Source organism: Periplaneta americana, chromosome 15, assembly GCF_040183065.1.
Source record: "Periplaneta americana isolate PAMFEO1 chromosome 15, P.americana_PAMFEO1_priV1, whole genome shotgun sequence".
Lineage (NCBI taxonomy): Eukaryota > Metazoa > Arthropoda > Insecta > Blattodea > Blattidae > Periplaneta > Periplaneta americana.
In genome coordinates this window covers 151,022,082-151,045,628 of record NC_091131.1, presented here as the reverse complement: position 1 = coordinate 151,045,628, position 23,547 = coordinate 151,022,082, and the positions used below count along the sequence as shown (strand labels likewise).

Sequence of the window (23,547 nt, the reverse complement as noted above, 5' to 3'; positions counted from 1 at the left end):
CATGAAAGAATGGTAGGGTTACCACATGACACATACTCGACAAGCTACCAATTCAGGTTCAGAAAATTGAAAACACAAAATGGGTTTCTAGAGGCAATCCAGAAACTAATAGATATATTTAATTTTAATTTAAAACCAGAAAAGTCCCTATTACATAAATCACCATTACAATATGACAGTATAAATTATAATACAAATTCATTTAAGGATTTGAAGAAGAAGAATCATCTACACTTTAATAAATATAACAAGTTGCTCTTGAAACTATAAATACATTCCAGATGGCTGCAAATATCTAAATGATGAGGCTGGGATATATTCCAAATTATTCAATTTTTATTTGTCTACAGGGAGTCCTTCTACTCACTTTGATGAGAAATTGCAGAAATCAACAGGGCATTAACACAACTTATTTATCAAATTAATATGTTCAAAAATGCTGTTATATTTAGCGGCTCAATGTCTGCAATCCAAGTCATAGCTTCAATCAATATTCCTATAAATTCCAAAATCGCATAAATTCAATCATTCATACACATACAGGCAAAACAAAATAAAACCTGTATCTGCAATGGATTCCTGCCCATTGTGGTATTATGGGCAATGAGATTGCAGATTGTTTGGCAAAGAAAGGAACTAAAATATTACAAGTACCCTTGAAAAAGATATCTTATCACTAGAGCTAGTATTCGTATGTAGTAATAGCCAATATTTTTAATCGGTATAGTTTATAAACATGCAAGCCATGCCCCCCAATCCTCATACTTGCCATTCTTGTCATTCAGTACTTCCATTAGTTAGCGCTAAGGGTCTTTAATGCTCTTACAAAACAGGGGGGGTTTAAAAGCTGCCAGTCTTGTCAACCAGGTTTAAAACCTTCTTAACAGGCATCACATTGACTCAACAATACTCGGCGTTGTTCTTAACTCATCTATACTAATAATAAATCTGTAGCCGAAATTTTTCTGGTAATTTTCGATTTTCCAAAAATAATTGGTCCTACCCTAAAACCGAAAATAGCTTTTTTGAAAATTTTGTTTGTATGTCTGTCTGTCTGTCTGCATGTTTCTTACCTTTTCACGCGATAATGGCTGAACGGATTTCGATGAAAATTGGAATATAAGTTAAGTTCGTTGTAACTTAGATTTTAGGCTATATGGCATTAAAATACATTATTTAAAGGGGGTGTTATAAGGGGGCCTGAATTAAATAAATCGAAATATCTCGCTTATTATTGATTTTTGTGAAAAATATTACATAACAAACGTTTCTTTAAAAATCATTTGCGATAAGTTTTATTCCTTGAAAAATTTTGATAGGACTGATATTTATTGAGATAAATGAGTTTTAAAATTAAAATAACTGCCATCTAAGGCCGTGTAATGAATTAAAAAACAAATGAATTCGTCTATAAGGGGCCTTGGATAGCCTACAGATAATGTTTCTGTGTTTGTATGAAGTAATATCGGAAGCTAAATTAACCGAGTTGTATAATTAATTATTATTTCACCAATGGAAAGTGTAGTTTCTCTAGATGGACATAATGATATAATGTTATTACAGCAACTTCTGATATAATATAATATAATATAATATAATATAATATAATATAATATAATATAATATAATATAATATAATATAACATAATATGTAATATTATATAATATAATTTAAGTTATTTGAAGGGTTCAGAACCATAGTGGGCCAAGAGCCATTTACTGAATACGTAGAAAACAAGGGTTAAAATTAAGTTATTACCATAATTCAATGGAAACCTATAACAAGTAAAATAAAATATACATATTAAATCTAAATGATGTCACTCTTCATTAAACTATGGTTGCATGTAATAAAAATTAAGAAACATGTTAAAGGAATTGTCATTGCACCAAATGAGTGTCTCTGGACCAAAATGATCGCATTTTAATTATTTGGATGCAATTTAAATTAAGTAACATATTAAACGATTTATCCTTCTATGAAACACGAATGTTCCCTGGATCAAATGTCCTATTTTAATTATGTAATTACTTTATATTTATTTCTAACAGTTGCAGCGGAGCGCACGGGTACAGCTAGTACTACATATAAATCCTAGCTCACTTATCAGTGTCAAATTCTTCATAAACACAATTTCAAATCAAAATTCTAAAGAAATTTCAAGAAAACAGTAATAATAAATCTTGTTCACTACTGCTTACTGAGAAAGAACATTTATAACTGATTCTCAACATGATGCAGTAGCAAAATTTCGAATACTAACTGGCCATGACTGTTTAGCAACACATCTGTTTAAAATTGGAATTTTTGTTCACCTAAATGCATCCTGTGTAACCTAGAAGACTCTTAGATGAATCGAGAACATTTACGAAAATGTCCAGTTTTGGCATCAAATCTTTTGGATTCGGACTCTAAATTATTCTGGGAAGCTAGAAGACGAATGGAGAACTTCCAAGTGCCTGGGCAACAGATACCACCACTACCACTGCTACCGCCACCACGACCACCATCATCATCGGGTTCGATCCCGGCCCAGGTCGATGGCATTTAAGTGTGCTTAAATGCGACAGGCTCATGTCACTAGATTTAGCGGCATGTAAAAGAACTCCTGTGGGGCATTATTCCGGCACACCGGCGATGCTGATATAACCTCGGCAGTTGCGAGCATCGTTAAATAAACCATAATTTAATTTAACTCAAAACGAACAGATTATTTAGTGCAGATAGAACATATTTCTTTGGAGCTATTCTGAAGAACTGTTGAGTCTTTCTTTGTAAGTTAATTAATTTTCTCGTTACTCTGTCTCCTGTAATGTGATGGAATGCATTGCAAATGAATGATCTTTTAAAGGCCCTCTAGTTGTTTTATGGCTTTGATGCCAAAGAAGCTCCACTGTAGCTATTTGTAAGCAAGTATAAAAAGTCATTATCAGTAATAATACTTGCTATTTATTTTGAACACTTCAACCCATTTAGACTCACTACAGTTTCTCAATAATACAGCAAAATGTCTATATGTTTCGCACTTCTTTTTTCACACTTCTGTTTCCTTCTGAAGTCCTGGCAAAATTACTATACTTTCTATGTTAATTTGTTAATTTAGTTCGGTTATACATTTTTGTTTATGCCTTTTCTTACACGATCATATTTTAAATCTCAAGAGATACGGAACTTGATTTATATATCCTAAATCAATTTTGTTCGAAATTAGATTTGCTGTGAAAATACAGCAACCCACTTTGCAATTCATGAAAACTCGAAGCTGCCCATGCTTGATCTGCTGTTACATTTCGTTATGCACTATGACTAGTCATTTCCCATTGGCTAATCTGTGATGTCGGAGTGCGTTTCCCCTCTTTGAGCAGAGCTGGTAGAGCAAGTGAGGGAGGGTAATGTTGTGTCTCCGCTATTTAAACATTTTCATCCCTTCCACTGCCACTCCCCTTACTTTGCTCTTTTACCTGTGCTTCCCCTCCTAAGACGCTCGAGAGCAGAGACATGTGACGTCACAGAGTTAGCATAGAAATGTATGATGTAAATGAACAAGTTATGGAGCAGTTATCACAATTTGAGAGCATGGCTTATTCCCTGTGGGCAAGCAGTCCAAAAATAATTGACTTTTTTATTGGTAAAATAGTCACATGGGAAGAACAGGGTAAATCAATTTCGTAAAATTTTCTGGACTGTAGTTAGAAATGTAAATTATCAGCCAGTTTTGGCTCTAATCAGCTAAGATTTCCTACAAATAACCTTACATTCTTCAAGAACATGTGTTATAAATTTGAGTAGCAGACTCAAAGATGGCGTAGCTCTAAAATTATAAATTTGTCTTGTGAAAATTTTGCTAAATTGATTTAACTCATTTTGCCCATATAGTCTTCAAATGCTATTTCAGATGTTATTAAATATCATTTCATTTATAAGTTTTTTTTTTAACTTATGTATTTTTTTTTCAAAACATTCCCCCCCCCCTCCCCAAAAAAATGTATAAATGAAATCTGTATTAAGTTTTTGAAAACTGAGAAACTAACCTTCTTCTTCTTCTTCTTCTTCTGGTTCTTCATACTCTTGATTTTCTGTATGTCTCTGTCTAGTGTGAGCCATTGTTGCATCATCATCATCACCCTGAAAAAAATTAGAACACATCCTTATCTTCATCACTCAGCAGGTATGACGTATTCATTCAACTGCTCCATTAAGATTACAGCGCTGTGATTTAGAAATATTAGAAGATGATATTCTTATGGATTCATTTTAGGAAAAGAAAGGTGTTTAAGAACTTGGTGTACTTAAAGAAATGAAACAGTATTAATTACTCTGGAAGGAATGCTTTGGGCGAATCATTATCTTTCAGGAAATGCTGACTAATGCAAGAAATCAAATGTTAACTACTGGTCACAATATTAGTTATCAAATATTTTAAGTGAGTGATTTACGTGAACTTCTATTTACATCTCGTGCATTAGACATGATTGCATTAGATATGATATGATAACTATAGTCTAAAGATCTATCCAAAAAAATCCAAAACTTTGCAGTGTCTAGCAAGTGGTACATTCTAGCAATGACTTTCATGAGCTGCTATATTATGTACCGTAATTTCCTGCAACTATGGTCCACGATACAGTCATTCAAATTTTGCACTCTAAAACGTAGTACCTCATTTATCCATATTTTTGCTATACTGAATTTGAAGTTAAGTCACTGCAGCTATCTATGAATGGTCTACGATACTTCTACAATGATCTTTGAATGGTTGTATCGTGGACCATAGTTGTGAGAAATTACAGTACATATCTTTCTTTGTTTTTACACCAAGCCATTTTAGTGAGTGCAGATTTAACATATAGTGACTTTTCTGCTATTTAAAAATGTCTGATGTAGGGTAGTGCATGAATCTGGGTTTTTTTTTTTTTTTTTTTTGGGAGGTACTTGACTGTTTGTCATTCACCCATATGAAGCCAGTTGTGTAAACCATTTACAGAGAGAATCATTGTCCAGAGTGTCCTACGCTACACCAGTGATGATGGAGACTTGTTAGAATCTGTAAACTGTGTTTCATTCTATATTAAGTCGCCCATATTGTCGTATTTTTAGTTTTTAGCTAATTCGTCAAGAAAAAAAGTAATATAAATAAATCTGCCTAGTCAAGTGAATAAGAATTAAAAAAAAAAATCCCTCCAAAGTCATTATATTACTCTCTGAGTCTGCTTTAAAAAGAGATGTTGTTGAAAATCCTACCACTAAATGTCTCTGAGCAATGTTCTTCCAAAACTAAGAATTTTATGAAAGTACGATAAATTTGATGCTCTATAAAATGAAAAGTGATACTAGTTGGGGATATTTTAACCCACCATTATGCTTGTCCAGTGAAGGCCTTTCAATAACAGAAGCACCTTACTTTTCTTTAAATGTGAGGTCAAATTTTCTGAAATTTTCTCCTATTTCATATGGAACAGCCCATAGTATCTCGTTTATCCACATTTTTGCTATACTGAAGTTTGAAGTTAAGTCACTGCAGCTATCTATGAATGGTCTACAATGATCTTTGAATGGTTGTATCGTGGACTACAGTTGTGAGAAATTACAGTACATATCTTTTTTTCTTTTTACACCAAGCCATTGTAGTGGGTGCAGATTTAACTTATAGTGACATTTCTGCTATTTAAAAATGTCTGATGTAGGGTAGTGCGTGAATGCGATTTTTTTTTTTGGCAGGTACTTGACTGTTCGTCATTCACCCATATGAAGCCAGTTGTGTAAACCATTTACAGAGGGAATCATTGTCCAGAGTGTCCTACGCTACACCAGTGATGATGGAGACTTGTTGGCATGCACAAGAGGAACTGGAGCTCCCAGAGAAAACTTCTACATCACCTCCAACACGGGTTTGACCAACACAAGTTATAAATCAGTGCGTACACTGGGGATCGAACCTAGGTCCAGCACTCTAGCCACTAGATCACCATGGTGGTGACTAATGTTTAGTGCTGCATCAGATGTATCAGTGCTACAAATGTGGATAGAAGACAACCCATGGTTAGGACGACCTTCCTTGTTAAATAGCTGACGAGATCTCAATTCAAATTAGAGAGACTAACAAAGCAATTATTTAGTCACAGCAGGACACTCTCTCAGGCTGGCATCTCAAAAATGTTTTTTCTGAGATTTTAACAAAAAATTTAGAAATGTATTATGTTGCAACAAAATATGAGTCATATATTTTGAATAATAACAGTAGCAGAACTGTGCTATGCTGAAGTCAGTCAACAATTTCTTATTGAAGGGGTTGTTTACAAGGACAAGTTCAATGACATCCTAAGAAACATACTTCATGTTTGTTCTGTTTTTCCAATTAACTCTTTACATGAATTACGATTTTCTTCAAATTTAAACTACGAAATCTCATGATAGCATTAATAAGTTTATTCGAAACTATTAATAACTGTGGCCGCCATTTTGTTACTGATATAGTACATTAAGAAGTCTCAAATGTCTGGTCAGTAGCTAAGTAAGGGGGTAGATAGATATTTATTTTTTTATTTAACCGATATTAATCATATTATTATGTATGGAATTTTTGTTTTCAACGCATACAGATCTGTGTTAAATATTATATTAATGGCTCCTGCTTCATGAAAGATTCCACCAAAGCCAGTAAATCAAGAGTAGCCAAGTAGTTCCCTTTATTACATGAACATTGACTTTTCTGATGACCTCTGAATGGCAATTCCTGAATACTTCAATGACAAGCAACGTCTACTAATCTGCTGACAATTTTCCTACTTTTTTTAAACCATTTCATTGCGTTCAATGACCTCTGAAGTGGCATGGTCGATAAGGCACCACCCTAACATATGAAATTTCTCGGCGCACTTTATACGACTCCCAGATGCTGCGTGTTCTTTAGCTTTTTTTTTCGAAATTGTTTATGGTGTTTACACCTGTTCTGCGCCAAGAATCTTACCCATCAATGCCAAACATCAAACAATAAAAACACATTAGCTTTTGTTCATGACCTTTACCAGTTCCACACAACCACTGATATTTATTATACCAGCTTTTCTGAAATTTTCGAACAAATTTTCCGTCCTCTTGCGATAACGTTAGGTCTGCCGTTTCTCTAACGTTTTTCTTGTTACCTTTTGTTCTAACAACAAGGAGGAAATATCATTGTTAAGTAAATGCACAACCGAATCGAAGTCAGGACTGTTAAATTCAGAAGTCATTAGCCTATATCCTGAATAAACACACAGATTGCCACACGAGAAAACAAGAATTACACTTTATATTTTATCAGTAATTATTCACTATGCCTATATAAAGCAAAATTATCACTTAGGGCTATCACTTTATTATAACACATTAGCATACCCTATTAGCCACCTTGCTCTCATGTCTCACACTGTACTCGTACTTTGAAACTTTCTAAATAAGAAACTGTTTGTTTCCGTTATAATACTGTAACTAATATTGGCGGGCAAGAAAAGGCATGTACAGTACCTGAGGGGTCTGATGCTATCATTTCAGACCTTCTGGTGAGTAATAATTATATTTTTCCTGGCCAAAGATCAAAAATACTTTTGGAATATATCTTGTATATCAAAATATTGCAAGAATTTCATATACAAATTTGGGCTCTATCATTAACATATAATCTTTCAAGCACATGAAAAATGTTAGTAGCTACAACCCACATCATCAGTGAAGAACTTCCTGGATCCTATTTCCACAGCAGTATAAAAATAAATTTCTGAGGTGTGCATCTATACACTAAAATTCATTATCCCTAATAACTTGTGAAGAACATGTGGAAATAATTTGTATGAAGCCGTTTGATTTAGAGACAGGGTCCTAAACATATGACAAAGGATTCCACATTTATTTTTCTTCTGAAGCCATTTAAAGGATTTTATCATCATCTTTAAAATGAAATGCTCTGGACTGAGATTGAACACACAGGACTCAGATTTAATGGCAAGCGCGTTGGCCATTCAGTCACCACAGATGATAAAGAAGTCAAATGTGAGAGATTACATAATTAAATGTTACCGGTACTCATTGCCCCTAATTTAGACAACTGTGAAGTTTATCAGTGTGATAATATGTAATGTCAACATTTGCAACTCTCACTGAAATTAATTTATACTGTACTTTTTCCATGTACAAAACTGTTTGTATCTTACCCCTTCATCTTCGTCAGAACTTTCATGCTCTTCTCCTATTCCAGCATTCTTAATTTTCCTCGTAAAGTCAGGGTCCACTTCATCTTCCAATTTTATTTCAGTTTCGTCATCTTCATTCTTAAAGGACTTTTCTGCTGTTTCAGCTGCACTTTCAATTCTAAAATAATAATAATAATAATAATAATAATAATAATAATAATAATAATAATAATAATAATAATAATAATAATAAATTTATTTCCTTATTTATTTATTCATTATTAATATTAACGTGTTAGTCATCAGCGGCCAATGATAATCCAGCACAACTGAGACGATAATAATGCAATAATACAGAATAAATTGAAAACAATATTTACAATGATGACAATAATAAAAAATTTTATACATTGGATTAATATTATATTGTTAATTAATAGATACAAGTAAAACAATGGCAAATAAAAAATGAGTCGCTAATGAATGATATGTTGTAGCATGAAAATACCATAAAAATTACAATAAAAAATTTAAGACAATTGTTTACGAGAATAAATAAAAGATTATGTAATTGTCAGGAACAAACTAAGTCCATACAGTGAAAGGATCGAATTCGCAGTCATGCATGTTGGTATTTTTAATGCATCTGGAGACTGGTGAAAGAAATTTTGAATTTCTATTATAGAAAAGTTTGTGAGGTCTCATATCTTTTGCAGAATACGTAAGATAACGTTTCTTAAGGAGTTACAGGATATATCACCTTTGAGGACCTTGCAGAATAGATAATCGAGCTCATGGCATCTAGCATATAGGCTTCGACAATTAAGGTAAACGCATATTATCTCGTAGCTATTCCCAGAGTTAATGGGCAGAAATCTGAATCAACATAAGGATATGAATTTCCTTTGCATGAATAATAATAATAATAATAATAATAATAATAATAATAATAATAATAGTAATAATAACAACAACAGTGTACATATAATACTTATGGTTGGGTGCATCAACATCGGTTAAGAATTAACAGTCCTTAGCTTCTGACTCAATGCTCGCTAGGCCGCATATACATGGGCACGCAACAGCAGTGAAGTGGCACTTCATGTAATGCGTGGAGTGAATTGTGCAAGCGCTGCACATGATACGAACCACCTGAGTAGGACGCACAAGCCTCGAACACATTTCTAGTTTCATTCTACTCGCATGATGGACGACCATGGAAAACGAGAAAGCTTTGCTAACTGCTATTTGCACTTTGGTAACACAGCATACATTTTCCCGGCCACTTAGTCACTCGTAATGAGTGCACCTCTGTACACAGTGCGTTGGACATTGTGCCACTGTCACATACTCAGTGACACAGTACATGAGGGTGGGCCACCAAAGGGAAAACTGGGAGGAAGAACTTAAATTGAGGGGATTCAATCTGACACCGGAACTGGAATCCGGTGTGGCTCAGTGGATAAAGCATCAGCATGTAGAGCTGAAAACTCGAGTTCAAGTCCCGGTGCCTACCCAGCCTTCATCACGTGGTATGCAGAATTCCTGCAGGAAATATCACATGTACTTCGGTACATCATCATAATATTTATTTTATAAGATTAACAGCTGACATGACAGCTCTAATTTACTTCTTAAATACTGCATACTTCAATCCATCATCAGAAATGACGATACAGTGAACATTCACCAGTCCACTAGTACGTAGTGACTCATGCCAAATGCAGAAAAGTTGTTGTTGTTGTTTCCTAATGCCAGGCGTTTGACAATAAAGTCATTTGACCTCTTGCACTCCAATATTTTTCAAAGATATTATCATGGCCAGCCACTGAAGCACAGATTTTGAGGTGTTCCGAATCCATTTCTTGGTTTCAGTTGCACAATGGGCAGTTAGGGGACTGATATATTCCAATTCTATGCAGGTGTTTGGCCAAACAGTCATGACCTGTTGCCAATCTAAATGCAGCTACAGACGATTTTCGTGGTAAATCGGGAATTAACAGTGGATTTTGATGCAGAGAGTTCCATTTTTTCCCTTGGGATTGAGTTAGCAAATTTTGTTTGTTGAAGTCTAAGTATGTAGATTTCATAAATCTCTTCACAGAGTAATACGTAGATTTAGTAACAGGTCTGTAAGTAGCAGTGCTGCCCTTCTTTGCTAAAGCATCCGCATTCTCGTTTCCCAGGATTCCACAATGGGATGGTATCCATTGGAATACAATTCTTTTATTGAGTGATATTAATTGAGAGAGCATTTTAGTTATTTCTGCTGTTTGAGATGAAGGTGTGTGTTTAGAGACGATTGATAAAATAGCTGCTTTGGAGTCTGACAATATAACTGCATTCCTGAATTTATTGATGTGGCATAGAAGATTCCTGAGACATTCACTTATTGCAATGATTTCACCATCAAAACTTGTTGTTCCATATCCAAGAGATCTATAAAGTGAAAGAGACAGCACGTAACACCTGCACCGGCACCTTGTTCTCTGGAGATCAAGGATCCATCGGTGTATAAATGAAGCCAGTTTTGTGGAGGGTACCTAATATTAATTGTCTCTAAAGACAATTGTTTCAGTATTTCAGTGTTTACATCTGATTTCAGTATTTCTTCTGTTAAATTTAGATTATATTCTATATTTAATAGAGTTAAAGAGTTTGGTTTAATTTGTAAGTTTTCTTTTAAATTCGGGATATTGATTTTCTGTTTTAATTCTTGAACAATGGATATGAAACTTTTTTGAGTTTTCAATCTACAAAGAGGACTGTATGAATGCCAATTGTTACCTGGTAATCTGACAAGTTTTTCATATTGAATCAGTGCTTTTTCTTCTATTGTCATTTTGATGCTGTTAATATTAGTGAGGAATCTCATAGAATTTATTGGCATTGTTTTGATTCCACCAGTAATGAGTCTGAGAGCTTGGTTTTGAACATATTCTATGTCGTTTATGAAAGGTGAAGTAATTAAAATTTCTCCGCAGTATGTCAGCACTGGCTGTATAAACATTTTGTATGTGGTGTTCAAAGTATTCCTAGAGCATCCCCATTTCTTTCCTGCTAGTCTTTTTAAAAGGGAGAATCTTTTACGAGCTTTTTCAGAAATGTATTTCAAATGGTTGCTCCATGTTATCTTACTATCGAAAATAACTCCAAGATATTTGGATTCATAAGTCCTAGGAAGTTGTTGGCCATTGCATAGGATATTGAATTCTCTTTCTTTTTTACCGAGTGAAAATATTTGGTAAAAAATGCAGAAAAGTCTGAAGCAGGAAATAAAAGATCTAAGTGAACGAGTATAAAAATAAATTAAATTAGTGCTTACAATGTAGCCTTTATTTTCAATATTTTCTTCATGGCATAGAAGATCTCCTTCAGAAACTTTTTCTCGACATGCTTCAGAATTTCTGCTGGTTTCACAGAAAATTTGGACTTGTATACTTCACGTGGAAGAAACTGCATATGTATCATATATACTTGGTTCCTGAAATAAGAAAATGAACAAATTACAATACTGTATTCATTCTCTTGATACTTCAGTTTCAGAAATTTAGTCAAATTAATTCACCAGTAACAGGTGTAAGAACTGGGGTTTTCATGCATGGTGGGCACTGCCTCATTTTTTTTCTTTTGCTGCTGTAACGATTCTAGGTCAATGATTCTCTAAGAAATGAAAAGATCACGGGGACCAACATTCTGGTCTATTCCTCCTTACCTCAAACCACTGAATTTTTATTTAACAGTCATTCCACATCAAATCGCAAACTGACAAAGTATGACCTTTTCATAAATGGGCGAATTTTTTTTATGAATTCCAGGCATCAAATAAAGAGATCCATATTGTTTATTTCCACAGTTATTTATCATTTGTGTAGTTATGACTATTTGAAACTATGCGAAGTATGTGCGCACTGTAATAAGATCGCTTAGTACTTTTGAGTCTATATATAGTTGAGATTTTGGGTTCAGTGCATTTGAAATATTAAATGCAATACTTTTTACTACTTTACACAATTTGGCCTAATTTTTAAATTATTTTTCTTTCAAATTAAAATGATTACATTAAATAGCATAGTTAAAAAAAATACAAACCTATTCCCTGATATATTATCTGTAACTAGAGCATCAAAAGTGTGGGATATGCATACATACATTTGTAACAATTTATTTTCTGGATGCAGCACGCGCTCGCAATGCACCACTATGGAATTATTTTCATACATGTGTATGCGAAAAGACTGGCCACAGAAAATTTTACGAAATTAAGTTGCGTATAATAACTGTCTGCACCTCTACAAAGTAGATCATTGCTTCTTAGCTTGGAAAACACTCACCTCATTGACGGCAGCCATGAAAGCCTACATTCGAAGACAAATGATTAATACCTTAAGAAACAGTAAACATCCTATCTGAAGTTATTTTATTATTGCCAACTCAGCTAGAGGGGAGCCTGCTTTTTAATATATTGCATAAATTATAATTATATCCACTGGAAGGCTTTCTATCTGAATGTTAATTTAATACCATGTACGCCATTTAACCACTTTAAGAAAAAGTATGCATGGTTAGACTATTTATTAGTGTTTTATAAATGTGTTTAAATAATATTTTTCACCATGTTCAAATGTTTGTTTGTTAGTAAACTATCACCTGAAGATGACTTGAAGGTAAGTCGAAAATATTCGTGACTTATATTAATATTGTATCCTGATGTAACAGAATTCATTTCTGCCATCTTAACATGATAAGTGATTGAGTGAAAATAAAAACTGATTTATATGATATTATTCATTATGCTGCCGAAACTCAGGTTAGATAAACGGATCAAACAATTCTCCCAAGATGGAATGAACAAGTTTGGAGATAATATAATGCTGTGCAGTTTCTGCAATAAGCAAGTTGTGCGCGAAGCTACTATTTCTATTTTCCCCTCACATACTAATAAAACTGTAAACAGTACCTGGTGCCATACTGAGCTGTTTATTCAAGTATAGATGATCACAGAACTCAAGAGTTTTCCTTTTTCACCCAAGAATTTAATTATTTTACTCAAGAATTTTTACCTTTGTCACTCAAGAAATTTAAGGGATTTTATTCAAGAAATTTGAGGTCCATAGTTATGATTAAGAATGTGACGTCACATCATAGTCTGTCTTTCTTGTTAGTCACAACTGCAACCGTGGTTTGCGTTGTACAAGTTCACAGCTGCGTAACGCTTTGTTATGAAAAGAAGAACGGTATTGGACATGAATTATAATGAATGTGATGTAACTAAAGCAACGATGGACTTGCATAGCAGTATGATGTCACACGCATTGCCAATGTCCATGTTCAGAAGTATGTTGCTTGGAAACCATTAATCGTAGAAAGGTCTAGTTTGCTTCATTGCATGTTGTTTATAATATATCATCCCAGAATGTGATTTTGAGTTCAGTACTCCTTTAAGACTTTTCTCTCAATGACAAAATCCTATTTTTGAAAAAAAACATCATATTAAAACTCCTAAGAAAATCCCAAACACTTATATTTACATAGTCCATGTAAAATTCAAACATCTGGAGCAAGAATAAAAATGGGACACAGAGTAATAGAATTATCCCGTTTAAAATGACTTCACATTACAGATGCTCAAAGAAATGCAACATCAGCATTTATGAAACACAGTTCAACCAAATCTTAATCATCTGAAAGCTCTGAATACACAGAAGCTTGGAACTAAAGCCAAGTAGTAATTTAATAAGAACCAGTGCCAGATTTCTAACGGAAAACAGTTAAGTTTCGAAACTGTATTTATAGACTTGAGAGAGTTTTATCAGATGATGATTACTGAGAGTCTATCTTATACCTTGAGAATAAGTATAATCATAAATTGGTGAAGAAGTTTACAACGATTACAGACTAACGAGAATACCAAAATAAAGTATTAATCAATGTTTCTAACGTATTTGCTGATACCTCTAAAAACGTGATCATACATTTGTACATAGTATTTTATAAACATTGCGTACTTGGTGAAAGAAAGTACTATGCAAAAAAATTGAAAACAGCTTTAATTTTCACATACAGTAATTTGTTCAGCATAAATGTTATATACATTTTCACTTCTTACCTTTCAGGAAAAAGTTCAATTTTGTCCTTTACATCAATGTACTGCAATACGTCAGACATTGTAACTCTACACAATTTCAATTTCAAATTATTTGCTTTTTTCTCTAGTTTACGTATGTCAGGAAGGAATGGTATGTCCATATTTGGAGTCTTCATATTATGTGACGCTGTCATCAGCAACTCTCGCAATCGAGGTATACCCAACGTCACATTCATCTCACCACGACCAGCAAAGTGAAATGTGTTCAGAGTCATTTGAGTGGATGGCTCTCCGATGGACTGAAATAGAAAAACCATGTGTATTTGTAGAATCCTTATGCAGAAAGATTGTATATTTAAAATAACTTGCTTACAAATGGCTTTTAGAGAACCCAGAGGTTCACTGCCCCCTCACAGAAGCCCGCCATTGGTCCCTATCCTGAGCAAGATTAATCCAGTCTCTACCATCATATCCCACCTCCCTCAAATCCATTTTAATATTATCCTTCCATCTACGTCTAGGCCTCCCCAAAGGTCTTTTTCCCTCCAGTCTCCCAACTAACACTCTATATGCATTTCTGGATTCACCCATATGTGCTACATGTCCTGTCCATCTCAAATGTCTGGATTTAATGTTCCTAATTATGTCAGGTGAAGAATACAATGCGTGCAGTTCTGTGTTATGTAACTTTCTCCATTCTCCTGTAACTTATCCCTCTTAGCCCCAAATATTTTCCTAAACACCTTATTCTCGAACACTCTTAACCTCTGCTTCTCTCTCGAAATGAGAGTTCAAGTTTCACAACCATATGGAACGACTGTAATATAACTGTTTTATAAATTCTAACTTTCAGTATTTTTTTAAAGTAGGCTGGACAACAAAATCTTCTTAACAGAATAATAGCACGCATTTCCTATATTTATTCTGCGTTTAACTTCCTCTCAAGTGTAATTTATAAATAATAATAATAATAATAATAATAATAATAATTTATTTACTAATATTTATTGTGCTGTACAACAGCCTGGAGCCAACAACAGTTTAGCACAAGATAAACGTTAGCACAAGATTTACAATGCACAAGGAATTACATAAACAGTGCATAAAAATAATTATTAAAATTAGAGACAAATAAAATAACCAATAATGACAAAATTAATAGATAACTGCAAAATACATGATACAGAATAGCTCAAAAACAACACAAACGAATGAAACTGAAATGAGTGTGATTTTGATGTGTATACTCAATATAAAAATAACCAAACAGCAAGCTATACATTAAACGGATCCGAATTAATGCAATATAAATTGGCAGCTTTCATGAATCTGACAACTGGAGAGATTTCGGCTTATAGGTATAAAAAATTTTTTGAAATCTTAAACCATTCGAAGGGACCTGAAGGTAGATATTGCTTATGAAGGATTCACAATCAATATCACCCTTTACAGCCTTACAAAAGAATAAGTAGTCAAATTCAAGATGTCTAACATAAAGGCTAGAAAAGTTAAAATATTTACAAGTACGCTCATAATTGAAAATAGATGAATTTGATAAAAACCTGAAAGCAAGTAGGGACATAAATAAATTTTCTTTGAATGATTTCCAATTTAACCAAATCAGTAGAAGTAGTAGAATTCCAGACAATAGATGCATATTCGAGTTTAGATCTGAGTAATATATAGTATAAAATTACAAGAGTAGCTGGAGTAGAAAAAGAATAAGTTATAGACCTTATAAGTCCGAGCATTCTAATGGAATGATTATAAATATATTGGACATGATTATGAAAATGCAATTTGGTATCGAGTATAACTCCCAGGTGTCTAATACAGTCTTTCCTTATTATGTTGATATTATTAAGAGTATAATTGAGGACCGTTTTTGCAGAACTTGCTAACTGCAAAATTTGCAAAATTGAGATTTTGATGGATTCATTAACATAAGGCAGGCCTCTACATGATTTTCAAAGCGTCTTAGTAAAATTGGGTTATTTCTCTTCATTGTAGTGTGTCAAAATGTGGTCGTTTTTTCAAAACTTGCTTTCTGCTATAAATGAGACATACAGCAAAACTTGCTTACTATAATGTTTTGTCTCTCCTGTAAAATTCAGTTTTTTTTTAGTTAACAAGTTTTGCAAAAACAGTCCTCAAGTATTAAATTTGAGAGAAGTGGTTTTTCTAGAGAAGGAAATGACTAAAATTTTCGATTCATTAATTTTCATTTCATACCAGCAGGCCATAGCTCAACAGCGTTTATATCATTCTGCAAAGTTATGCAGTCTGCCAGACTATTAATTTTGCGAAATATTTTCAGGTCATCGGCAAATAAAAAGCAGTTAGAACTTAGTCTAGCACTGATTACTTACTTACTTACAAATGGCTTTTAAGGAACCCGAAGGTTCATTGCCGCCCTCACATAAGCCCGCCAGCGGTCCCTATCCTGTGCAAGATTAAACCAGTCTCTATCATCATACCCCACCTCCCTCAAATCCATTTTAATATTATCCTCCCATCTACGTCTCGGCCTCCCTAAAGGTCTTTTTCCCTCCGGTGTCCCAACTAACACTCTATATGCATTTCTGGATTCGCCCATACGTGCTACATGCCCTGCCCATCTCAAACGTCTGGATTTAATGTTCCTAATTATGTCAGGTGAAGAATACAATGCGTGCAGTTCTGTATTGTGTAACTTTCTCCATTCTCCTGTAACTTCATCCCGCTTAGCCCCAAATATTTTCCTTAGCACCTTATTCTCAAACACCCTGAACCTATGTTCCTCTCTCAGAGTGAGAGTCCAAGTTTCACAACCATACAGAACAACCGGTAATAAATTTCTATGTGCTTTGTTCTTTTACTTAATGAGCTGATGTAGACTGTTTGAAAACCATTTAGGATAGTGCGACTTTTTCACAAAGGTGACATGGACAGCTTTAGATATAGCATCATTTACAATTTTAGTCAGAGAATTAATAACAACATTGACATCGGTAGTAAGATATATACAATCCCACACAAAATTGTGGAGAGTGGATAAAGACAGTGATAATCACCTTGAGAATAATTTAATGGGTGATGAACATCTTCCAAAACTAGTGAATGATTAGCAAGATTAACTGAACAGTTACAGACATTTGTAAAAACAAGATCAAGAAGAGTTTTACTATTTCTCATAAGATTAATTTGGTTTAGTCCAAGAAGACAAGAAAAGGAATACCGGTATAAATCATGAGACTTAATTTTAGCATAATAATGAATATAATTAAGAATGCAACTTGATGACCAATCCATGCCAGGAGCATTGAAATCCCTGAGGATAAAGTTGTGGGTATCAAGATTGTTTTCTATAAAATTTAGATAAGACTTTACATGTTTATGATCTGTATCAGGTGGGAAATAATGATTTCCAATTAGCAGATTACAACCATCACGCATTTTAATTTCAATCCAAACGCATTCATTAACGAATTCTAAATTATATCTCCGACGTATAAAAGGTATCCATTAAGACACCCACCTTTTACTTTGTTGGTAGCTTCAAATAATCTATCAGCACGAAACACAGTATAATTATTATGAAACAAGTTTGTATTAACAACAGAATCGGAAAACCATGTTTCAGTGAGACAGATAGTGATATCATTATTACTCACTATATTTTGGAAAATTTAATCACTTTTCATATTAAGTCCACAAACATTTTGATAAAAAAATCTCAAGATGACTATTATATATATATATATATATATATATATATATATATAATGATATACTAATATGATATGCATAAGTAATCACTTTGTGATTCAAGATGATGCTCATCCCGTCGGATTCCGGCCACTAAGTCACTCATAATGAGTGCGCCTCTGTACATAGTGCATTGGACATTTTGCCACTGTCACATTTTCTGTAATACAGTACATGAGGGTACGCCACCAAAAGGAAAACTGAGAGGTAGAACTTAAACTGAGGGGATTCGATCCGGCACTGAAACTGGAATCTGGTGTGGCTTAGTGGATAAAGCATCAGCACATAGGACTGAAAACCCGGGATTAAAATTGTATAAATCACTAGCCTCTCTGACTATCCTATATGGAAGTGAAACTTGGGTTTTGAAGAAGAAAGACATCAGTAGATCAAGAGCTGCAGAAATGAGATATACAGTATGCGCCAAACAGCTGGATATACTCTACATGCAGCCATTAGAAGAAAAACTTTTCAATTATAGGAAAAGATGGCTCCAACTAGGATACCTATTACACTACCATCCATGAGGAAGACGTCGAATTGGCCATCCACGAAAACAACTCTTACAGTCTATACAGACAGTTCAGCGGCTTCTAAGTGTCACCATGGCAACCGCCCCAAACTAGCCAATCAGAGACCATGACAACAGGCCAACGTTGCCAACTGTTTCGCAGCGAGTACGTGTTTTGTTTGGAAGTGATGAATCTTCGTTACTGTGTTACAGCAAGTATTAGTGTTCTGTCGTGGCTATTGTTTTCGTAGATATTTTGTTGCTGATGAAGGTAGAGTTAGTTTGAATTTAGTTTTAAATTTAATTTAGCTGTGAGTGTATTTGTAGCGTGACTTATAGTGTCTATGTGTTTCACTTATACAATATCGCAAGACATCACTCCTGCAGTTAGCGGCACAAAACGAACCACGGGCTCAGAGGGAGAAAGGAGCGCTACAAGGGACAGCAAGTGGTCTAGAAATAACGGAAAAAGTGCTCCTCTTACAAGTCAGGTGAGAGAAATGGTTTGTAATGCGCAAGACTATTTCGAGAAAGAAGAGACAATGGCGGGCCTCTTATCCTGTACAACAGGTGGTAAATAGTACTGCAGAGGCTCTCAGAATAGGAAAGAACACCATCGTTAAAATAGGAAAGGAAAGATTAAATTGAATGAGCAAGAGGATGGACCTTCCCGACTTGAAACCCTGGGAAAGAAAATGAAAGTGGAAAAGTGGATGACAAATTAAAGGTGCGGTCACACGTCGCTACTTTTGCAGCGCAACTTTTGTACTGCAGCTGCAAAAGTTGTGTGTCGTGTTCACACGTAAGCCAAAAGTAGCGCGCTGCACGCTACTTTTCGTGCTGCGCAACCCGAGTGCAGCAAAAGTTGCAACTGGAGGTTGCGAGTCTGTTCACACACAAGGCGCTACTTTTGCAGCCGCAGTCATGCTGCAGGTTTCCATCTGCGTGTTGACTTCTCAATATACATTTTGTGGTTATGTTCACATTATTAATAAACTCATGCGAAAGCTTCCTTATCTATTATTTGCTTTCCTGTCGTATCTAGTATTCAGAAATTGACATTATTTTTACTATAAAGCTTTTAAAAACGCCTATATACTTAAATGATAACCAACAGTATATTCACGTAATCAATGTTGGCAACCCTCCTGTTTGGAACAACGCTATGGAAAGTTTAAAAAATGAATTATATCGTCAGCAATTATGCTCAGACTGTGTTGTGTATTTAATAACTGTTACAAATAATTTATTTTCATCACATTTAACATTAAAATATATTAAAACAATAAAAGTATCATTGGCACATTTGGGTGGTAACACTGGTTGCAACCGCAGCAAAAGTTTCAACAAAACCGATATCAAAAATGCTGCGGCTGCAACCCTGAGAACCCTGTTCACACGTCGATACTTTTAAGCTGCACGCAGCATGGAAAAGTAGCGGGCAGCAGGTTCGGCAGCCACTACTTTTCAGGTTGCACCATTGTTCACACGTCACAGTACAAGAGTTGCGCAGTTTTTTGTACTGCATCGCTGCAAACGTAGCGACGTGTGACCGTACCTTTAGATGTCTTTCAGGAGAATGCAATCTGGCGGCATGTATATTTATATTACCGACGGGAGGGACAACCTAAATTACAAAAGCTGCAAATTTTGCTTCGAGATGCAGATGTTTTTCACGGCAGTGTTTCTTCCCTGCACACTGTCTTAAAGAATTTAGGTTTCAAGTATAAAAAAATCAATGGTCGTAAGGTATTAGTGGAGAGAACTTATCGCTTACACACACACATATACCATAATCGCATTCATTCATATGTTTATTATTATTATTGTTGTTATTATTATTATTATTATTATTATTATTATTATTATTATTATATTAGTCTGGTCAAAGACTACCGTATGATACAAATTTATGAGTTTATGATTTCATGTCAGCTGCTTAGTTCCGACACGGCAGATAGGAGGCACAAAGAGCCGCACTGACTACCGCACAACTTCACAACGTCGCTCCCTTTCCGCATGTGCAAGCGAGAACTGTCAATACCTTTCTAGTTTGTATAGACTATAGATCCTGTCTAGCTGAGAGCGAAATAGGTCAACTTATGGCCTGAATTTGTGTTCGGTGAATGATGATGAATGCTATATTATTATACAAGAAACAACTTACTTGAGCAGCCAGAAGTCCGACGGGTTCCCCTGGATGTACGTGAGAAAGCATGGATTTCACAGACATCAGATGCCGGAACTCAGATTTCCTACAACTGTGCCTTTCTTTCAAATATTCATCCATGAGACTGTGTAGCTTCTCTGTTATAGCACCGAAGTCACGGTCTCCTTGGAACTCTGCACTCACAGGATCAGCACATCTCAGTGCCTTGTAGTTATACCTGAGATTGAAATACAAGCTTCAATTCCATTTCAATCCTTACAGCAGACAAAAATCATATTTGCGTAGGCCATGTTTGGAAGCACGCATAATTGTATAATCTAATATTACCGTATATATATTCGCGTAATAGACGCACTTTGTTCCATAATTTTTGGATTAAAAATCCAGGGTGCGTATTATATGAAAGGAAAAATTCTGAGTAACTACCTGACAGCCCACGTGATAATCACAGCAGATTTCGACATCAGACATTTCAGTAATATTGAAAATGATTGATTTTACAGGCCCAGAACAAAATTCAGGTGGCCCAAATTTTGTTTCTGGGTCTGTAGGACTTGGAGAGCACCGACATATCGAATGCTTACGAGCAATAATAATGTGAAGTGCGTAACGTACGAAATGAATAACAAATGTAGCACAGTATAACCAGCGAATAGGGATTATAAAGAATGGACACTGAGCGAATTTTCCTGTGTTTTGTTTCTCTGTGCGCCAGCGGCTAGTTCCACTTTCAAGCGCAAGAGGTAGTGTAATCGAGCATACGCTAAGATAATAATTGAGTATAGAGTTGAGACACAGGATCCAAAAATCGCCTACCTTATTGCATAATCCAGTAATGCTTTGCTTCAAATAAATTCAAGTTAACAGCTTTTCCTTATTTCTCAGTGACAAACTAGTTGTAATAATAATATTTTATATTTCAGATATAATACATTATATTATAAAATAATATAATACATTATAAAATTAAGTATCGAATTCGTTTAATATTTGTATAATAATATAATATAGGTATATGGTTTTACTTCTCGTAAGAGTTTTGTTTTTCCATTTTCAGCGCTATCAAATCATTACATATTTTAATTGTTGTTGGGGTCAACGTCTCAACTCTCATTATAAAGGACCTCTAGAGTCTAGACATTGCAATTAATGAAGGATTTATTATTTTATGGATCCAATTTATTTTATTTGAGTACATAATGTACCTTACTTACTTACTTACAAATGGCTTTTAAGGAACCCGAAGGTTCATTGCCGCCCTCACGTAAGCCCGCCAGCGGTCCCTATCCTGTGCAAGATTAATCCAGTCTCTATCATCATGTAATGTACCTAGATGTATTAATTATATGTGTTATATTTCCGCTGTGTCGACTACTAGCTGGTGTGATGTCAGCGCCAACTCTAGGGAGAAAGCAGAATCTCACGCTTAGCTGGCTTGAAGGTCATTGAAATCAGTCCGGCTATATCAAAGGTACCGACGTGAAGTGTCCATTCTTTATAATCCCTATTCGCTGGTATAACCTAAAACTGAATACAAATAAAGCAGAAACTAGGTATAAAATGTAATGCGGATTTATTTTCCCTACATATTACTGTAAAAAATTGGGATGCGTACATTATGCAACAGGACCTATTACATGAGTAAATATGATATTTGCAACTGCTAAATAGATAGAAAACAATGAGAACATTTTTAGAAACTAGTTCAAGCAAATAGCTACTCGTACTTTGTGTGCAAATAGATGAACATACATACTCTGCATGTCTAGCCTACTGATGGTCATTTCAAATTATCCTTCTTACTACCAGAAATAAGGGTGACGAACAGTCACTTGACGAAAACATTAATTGATTCAAAAACCATGCTAACTTGATATACTGCTAAAATTCTGGACAAACAATTAGAATAAGGAATAAGTTGCAGAAAATTTTCAATTCGTACTGATTTTATCTACCACCTACCGCTCCCACTTCAACAAAATCTGTTGGTAGGCAGCAAGTGGTCGAATGCCAATACATGGACAAGTCCATACACACATCCCTATGCAGGCTGGTTCCACTCCACACCACTGCACACTACTGGCACTGGTCTGCATAGAACTCTCTGCATTTCCCTATTGCCAGTGAATGTGCATTCATATTAAAACACTAAACTCCACATCTCAAATTTGTAAAAATCACTTCCGAATACATAATAAACCTTACAGGACTGAAAGAAAGTTACATTTTAAATGGTTCCAATACTCACGTTTCAATTGTGTCAGTATCGCTCTCCCTCCAAAGCTTGCACATAGTTTCAGCAAATCTTGGTCTTCCTGTTTCCTTGTTCAACTTCCTTCCTTTGTATACTTTATGATCTTTCATATCAGCAGAAAACAATAAAAATGGACTAATTCTATGTTTTTGGAAAGGATTTCCATTCTTTTTCTTCCATTTACGAATCTGAAAAAAAGAAAGCGGCACAAAGTGAAGAAAAAAAAAATCATGAGAAAGTAAAAGAAAATCAGAGGAGTAATGACTGATGCATATAAAATATTAGTTCAAGTTACTTTTATAGGAATAATTAAAATCAATTTTCTCTACAAGAGAGTAGTGTTTCCGTGATGGCCTTGTAACAACCTATACCCAGGCCACTGCAACATTGCACTTGGCAGTTTAGTGTTACGCTGGTGACGAGAGACGTGACCTTGCCACAGTGACCCTCACTACACAACAGCTGACTTAAATTATGCGGAGTTTGTTACTTTGCTCCGTTAAATTAAATGGTAATTATTATGTAACTCATTCTTTATTACTGTTATCTTGGAGAGACCTGAAGTTTTTTTATGTCCGCTGTATTAAATTATCTGCACAAATGGTGGGATG

General features: G+C 34.7%; 1 pseudogene; it reads right to left on the bottom strand.

Moving 5' to 3' along the window:
- The window catches only part of LOC138715753 (DNA-directed RNA polymerase I subunit RPA1-like), a 144,753-nt pseudogene that overhangs the window by 21,449 nt on the left and 99,757 nt on the right, over positions 1 to 23,547 (bottom strand).